The sequence below is a fragment of the Lampetra planeri genome, chromosome 18, assembly GCF_965212315.1.
Source record: "Lampetra planeri chromosome 18, kcLamPlan1.2.h2, whole genome shotgun sequence".
NCBI classification, from domain to species: Eukaryota; Metazoa; Chordata; class Hyperoartia; order Petromyzontiformes; family Petromyzontidae; genus Lampetra; species Lampetra planeri.
Genome location: NC_136124.1, coordinates 12,398,254 through 12,404,424, shown reverse-complemented (window position 1 = coordinate 12,404,424; position 6,171 = coordinate 12,398,254).

Here is a 6,171-nt window from a genome sequence, read left to right as displayed (position 1 = left end):
GCCGAGGTTGACGCCTCTGATGAAGCCGACGGTCCTGAGGCGCGTGATGCCGTTATTGGCTTAGACCATGCGGAGTGGGGACGCCTCCAGGTTGAGGACGCTTCCCTATTTAAATTACGATGCTGTGTCAAGGGGGCGGACAGGGGTGGGGATCGACGAGGTGTAGCCTCTGTCATTCCCAGAGACGGATTGCTCATGCATTGGGACGGAGGGTTGCGCCGTTACAACATTGTCGTGCCCACTGCCCTATGGGGTAAAATCATCTGGGCGGGGCACGAGCGACTGTCGCACCTGGGTGTGCATAAGACGCTAGCCACACTTAAGCTCGACTTCTGGCCCGGCATGGCGGAAGATGTCGCAAATGTATTGAAGGGGTGTGTGCAGTGCGTGCGGCGGAAACCACCGTCTCAACCTTGTTGTTCACCATTGCAATCCATCCGATTTTCCCGCATAAATGAGCTGGTCTCTCTTGATATCCTTGGTCCATTTCCTACCATCCCTCGCGGGTATTTACTAATGTGCGTCGAATATTTTTCACGATGGCCGATGGCCTGGTCGCTTCCCAACCAGTCAGCGACGGCCATCACCGAGGCTTTCCTCGACGGCTCTGTGATGAACAAGGAGGCCCCTGAGCGCCTTCTGACCGATCAGGGTAAAACATTTCTTCTAAATTTCTGCGGGAGGTGTGTGATTTGTTGGGAACAAAGAAAGTACGTACGTCGCCCTACCACCCCCAGACAGATGGTATGGTGGAGTGGTTGCACAGGACTTTGACTTCCATGTTGAGCCATCAGGTCAGCGAGTCCCAGCTTGACTGGGACTTGCATGTTCTCGGGGTCCTGGCTGCCTATAGAATGGCCCCTCACACGTCCACCGGCTACTCGCCATTTTTTTTAATGTACGGGAGAGAACACGACCCCCCCATTGATGTCCAATTACGAGCTGAGCCAAGCAAGGCTAAATGTAGCATTTCAGAGTCCATGCGCCTCACCTTTCAGAGGCTTTTGGAAGCGCGCGAAGCTTCTATGGAAAATTCCAATTCGCGCCAAATGGCAAATGAGCGGTTGAGGGGTCTCCGTCTTTCCGGACATGAGTGGTCGCCAGGCGACAGAGTCTGGTTGCATTGGTCCCAGGTACCAGTGGTTACGTCACCCAAATTGTTTAAACCCTGGAGGGGGCCGGTTGATGTGATTTGGGTCGTTCGGCCTTAGTATGTTCAAATTCGCTGGGGTCGGCAGAATTGGTTTGTACATTCCTCTCGCCTCAAGCCTTTCATCGCGCCACGTGAATTGATCTCATCTCCACTATGCAGGGGCCTAGTGTCGGATGTGTCAGGCGAGCTGAGGTGTGTACCCGCTGAGGTTGGTCCTCAGGGGAGTCATGTTATCCCGTCCTCAGGTTCTGCGCGTTTAACATCCCCCAAGCCGCCACCTGCGCCGTCTCCGCAAGCTTCGGGAGCGGAAGGCCCAGCGGAAGGCCCGTCTGCCGACTGCTCTTCGTGAGGAGCCGGGTTCGACGGGAGAGTACGACCACCTCTCCTGGGGACCTGGCGACAAGGACTCGATCAAAGACTATTCGGTTTTTGTGACCCCCATACACACTCACTCCCACACTGTCAGTTGGTTGTCGCACTCGACATGTCGTATTGGTCATTGGCTGAACCTGGCCTTCATTGTGCTTGCGGGTGTTGTTACACGGTGAGGGTGGGAGATGCTGGTGCTGGAGGGGGTCCCGAGGTTTTGCGTGTTACTGCGTGTTGTTTTTTTTCTCTCTCCTTATCTCTTTATGTTTCTCTATTGTTGTTCTGTACTTCTGTCCCCTTCCCCCGTTCGTCTCTGTATATATTGTAGAAATGGGATGGGGTATTTATTTGTTGAGGCACACTAAGGGGTTTTGTTTTGTTTGTTAAGAGGGAGTTGACAGCCGGGACGGCTGAGTTCTACGAAGGGGGGGGGGTGATGTAGTGACATTGCGGGATGTCAACGTGCAGTGCCGGCCCTAGAGATGCACGGTGTGTGGTGTAACGACATCGCGGATACCACCATGTTGTGGGTGTAGTACCAGCCCTAGAGGGGCCTGGTGAGCGCTGATAGAGCGAGATGGCACCACGCTTTGCGTGCAGTGCCAACCCTACAGGACAGGGTGTGGGAGTGCCGTCCGAAGGATGAGATTACTCGAGGCCATGGCACTCAACCTGACCCGGGAAGACACGTGACCAGTTATGTCTACAAAGGGGCCCCAAGTGGGGATTAGGGGTGGTCACGTGATTGGGACCCAGATCTTTCCCGAGGATTCTATAAGGTGGACGTGGCCAAGGGCGGAGCCGGCCATGCCGCAGAGAATAAAAGCTGGGTCCCCGAGAGGGACCAGGGTTGTTGTTCATCCTGGAAGAAACCTTCGTCTACGATCTACGTTCAATGAGTCTCCAACACGTGGGCTCGGACCCAAGCTGTTGGTCCCAGTCCGTAGTAGCAGTTACGTTGTAACTAGTGTAGTTAGCCTGGTGGTCACCACCATAGGTTGTTATTCTGTTAAGGGGAAGTTACCCCGTGTGTTGGAGTTGAATAAATGTGTTGCCTCCCAGCTTACGTCTGCAACTTAGTTGAACCCATTACATTTGTAATAAGAGCCTATGTCATATTCACGTGGTGATCGGCTTTGCCGGTCCTGCTTTACAGCCAATGGGGGGAGAGCCTGAGAGCATAGCCCCGGCGTGATCACGGGATGTCAGCTAGGTGATTGGTTTCGTTGGTCTTGGCCTCAGCCAATGGGAAGACAAGTCGGGGGCGTGGTCCTGGGAGTTGATGGGGGATCTGGAACATTCGGCGCAGGCTATTGAGGATTGGCTGGAGTGTACCACGTGACCCAGGCATTAAATAAGGGGAGAGAGGAGAGACACGGGGTCAGACACGGAACTAAGAGAGGGAGAGGCCACGCGCGAGTGGGGCTCCGGGTGCCACGTGGTGGTGGGTCTCTGGTGACCGTCTGCCCGCTTCCCGTTGCCTGCCAGCAACGGGGAGTGTTTGTGAACTGCAAAGGAAGTGAAATAAAAGGACCGATTCCACAAGCCGTCTCCAGCGTGTTATTACACATTATTGGTTTATATTCAGGGTTAAAGATGACAGCTTTGGCATTGAAAATACAAATCAAGCCTCCTTATCCAGATTAGTGACATGGTCTTTCCATCACAGCTCAGGTGAGATTGTGCAAAGCAGATTAATGGTTTTACTATGGTTAATACCATCGAGACTTAAAGCTTTTGTGACTGCATGAATTCATATTCTTGGGTCTTTCGGTAAAGTCACGTAGATAGGTTCAAAGAAAATATTAGCTTTGTTTTCTTTGAACCTATCTACGTGACTTTACCCAAAGACCCAAGAATAATAATACCATCGTTAAGTATGGTGGGAGCAATTGTGAATTTGGCAGTCTTTTAGTTGAACATGACCAACTTTTTTCAGCCTAATAAAGATTTTTTTTAAGTGAGTGGTGATGGTGAAGTAACTGTTCGCTCAATGGCTTAACGTCCATTACGTTCGGCTTGTGATGCTATGAGTACGATGCTTGAGTGAAAGATAACAAGTCATTAATAAAGCAAATGTGCAATGTAGGAGGCAAAACAGATCCTTGCAGAATGCAAGTCAGTAGTTAAGGAAGTGTTCTTCATTGCAAGGCCCACAGGCCACTGGCGGCCCCTGACATGTGGCCCCGACAATAGACAAAATGTGAAAACGCCCCTTGCAGACGGTTTGGCGGCCCTCACATTGATGTCTTATCGATGAAAGTGGCCCCCTTCTGAAAATGAGTGAAGAACCCTGGGTTAAGGTATCAGATTGGCTACCATATTGATCTATCAGAAAGTCAAAGGGGGGGTAGTAGGAGTGGTTCAAAGTGATTAGACCGTCGAGTCGGACGTACCAATTGGTGCATTTGGGACATCTGCATACTGCTGCAAAAAGATCAGACAGGAGTGGGAAAAAAGGGGGCAGATTGAGGTAAGCGGAAGGCTCGATGAGAAAGGTCTTGGCAACGGCGAAGGAACTCCACGCAGACCCCTTGGTAACGGCACCCCCATGGCTCCAGTTTTGGGGACAGCACAAAAAAAACGCGCGTGCCTTTCGGTTCATGATGTTGGGGGAGAATCCCGGCTGTGAGAGACGCGCAGTCCCAGTCGATCACAGAATCCTACCCAGGGCACGCTTAGCAATGCTCAGGAGGAGCCCAAACCGCGCAGGGCTTAAGTTCACCGCAGGGGCCGCCACGGTGGCGAGATGTTAACGACCACGCCTGGTATACAAGGTTGTGGGATCGATGCCGACCCCCGACACTTTGCGTGTTCTACCCGTGGTCGCGTGGACTTTTCTCCAAGTCTTACGGTTTTCCCTTCCACATTTAGAAACGTGCGTTTTAAGAGTATTTGGCTGTTGTAAATTTCCACATAAGCTACTTCGTTGAGCTATCATTTGTGGCCAGGGTCGCTTCTAAAAAAAGAGCTGTACAGCTTGTGATGCCGCCGCCGCGAAGCCGCTCTGCGGGTGCCCCATCTACGACCTCGCCACCACCAAGCGACGGGGCCGACACGCTTCCCCCCTCACCACCCCCCACATAAACACACCCTCACACATTTCCCCCCCCCCCCCCCCCCCATAGAGCTCCGAGGGGAGGTCACCTGGCTGACAGGTTTTCATTCAGAAGCCCTCTCATAGGGATAATCTTCACGGTTTCCTGCGGCCAGGGAATTGGGCGATCTCCCCCGATGCTAACTCGCACCGCGGCGCTGTGACTTGGGTTGAGATTACAAGGTCACGGCGGGGCTACCCAGCCACCGCGGTTAAAACGCACCCCCACACACGGATCGGCAGGCAGGTAGGGGGGCGCAGCCACGAACGGCGGGAAGCCAGGGTGGGCGTCTGATTGGCAGGGCGAATGTGCTTGTGCACGGCTGCCGGCGCAGCAGCCAGCGGCGGGCCATTTGATATGAAAACCGGGATGTGGGCTGCGATGAGGGCGCCGAGTGCTGCGGCGCAAGACGAGCAATCCGATTGGCCGAGAAGGCCCTCGGATTAGTGACGACTTTCTTTGATGTGGGTTAACAATAAAAGGGAGACGCAGAAAGGTAAAAGGTCTCTTGCTTCTCGAGTCAGCCACCGGGGCGGTCGTCTCTTCAGGGCAGCTAATCGAACGTCCGTGAGACGAGTCAAAGTGCTGCTAGGACAGGCGCACAGGAGCGGCGAACCGTGAGTAAGGGAGAGAGAGAGCCGGTATTGAGCGTAAATAGCCAAAGAGGTTTAAGTCACAACCGACCAGGGTATAGACCATCGGGAAATAGTGTAAGTCTGCCTTGCCGATTCCTACTGACTCAACAGTGGCTCACAGTCGGCCGGTAATAAATAGTTAATAACTCACCAGTCTTATGTGGATTCTACGAGTGTGCTGAAAGCGTGTGGTGCTGTGTACGCTCGTAACATGGGTGGTCGGTGTTTCCGCGGGTGCGCGCTCCCGTTGTGGCCGTGGGTACTCGTACTGCGTGGTGGCTCACACCCACCGTAAACACCTTTCCCACGGCCCTTTAAACGAGCGCTATCACCCGCTCACGGCGGCCGCGCGTGTGCGAGCAACGCCACTGCCCTCCGACCCCCAGCTGCCGTGCTATTTTTAGAGTGTGCACGGGGTTGAGCAGTAGCGTGCGGGTAGTTATTACCAATGTTTGAGGGAAGGCACGCGGAGGGTGTTTGAATGACCAAGGTGGCTAAGGGGCCAGCCGAGAGTTATGTCTCAGAGAGGAATCGGGGGGCAGTAGCTCCCACAGTGGGCCTTACCTGCAAAATAAGACTATAGTTTAATTTAGAAGTGACGGTGAATTGCATTGGGACCTTAATCGAAAACCAGCGGAGTTTGCTGGCTAATCGGCGTCCCATGCGCCTCTGCAAAACGTCCCGCTGCAATCTGCACCATTCGCAGCTCGACACGGTCAACCGCCTGGCCCTCTGCACTCTCTACGCAGGGTAGAATCCCGTGGGCCATTCCTTGAGGGCAGCGACAAACGTGCAACAAGGGGAAGACGCAACCAGATGGTGGCGACGATTCATTGAAAGAGTGGGGAATTTGGAGGTCGGGCGTCAACGACTTTGTCACTACACAATCCACCAGAAGAGATGTCCAAGTGTGGTC